Source organism: Triticum dicoccoides, chromosome 7B (genome assembly GCF_002162155.2).
Source record: "Triticum dicoccoides isolate Atlit2015 ecotype Zavitan chromosome 7B, WEW_v2.0, whole genome shotgun sequence".
NCBI classification, from domain to species: domain Eukaryota; kingdom Viridiplantae; phylum Streptophyta; class Magnoliopsida; order Poales; family Poaceae; genus Triticum; species Triticum dicoccoides.
Window position 1 is genome coordinate 710,122,449 of NC_041393.1, and position 678 is coordinate 710,123,126.

The following is a 678-nucleotide window of genomic DNA, read 5'->3' on the forward strand; positions in this document are numbered from 1 at the left end:
CCGGTCGCCGCCGGCCCGTCTCGTCGCCGTCCCCGGCCGCCGCCGCCCGTCTCGTCGCCGTCCCCAGCCCCCGCCGCCCGTACGCACCCGGCCCGCTCACACACACACATGCATACACACACATACACACACACAGACACACTACATACACACACACACACACATACACACAGACACACTACACATACACACAGACACACACAAACACACACACACACACACACTACACGTACACTACACATGCATGTACGTACGTACACACATATACACACACACTACACACACACATATTTTTTTACTTATTTTCTGTTTTCTAATGTTTAGATGAATTAGAACTATCTAGTTTATTTTTAGAATGTTAGAAATGTTATGTTAGATCGATCTAGTTTATTTTTAGTAAATGCTTTGTTGAACTAGTTGAATTAATATATAGAACTACTTTATTTTAATTAGTATATGCTTAGTTTGAACTAGTTGAATTAATATATATAGAACTTGTTTATTTTTAGTAAATGCTTTGTTGAACTAGTTGAATTAATATATAGAAGTACTTTATTTTAGTATATGCTTACTTTGAACTAGTTGAATTAATATAACTAGTTTATTTTTAGTAAATGTTTAGTTGAACTAGTTGAATTAATATATAGAACTACTTTATTTTAGTATATGCTTAGTTTG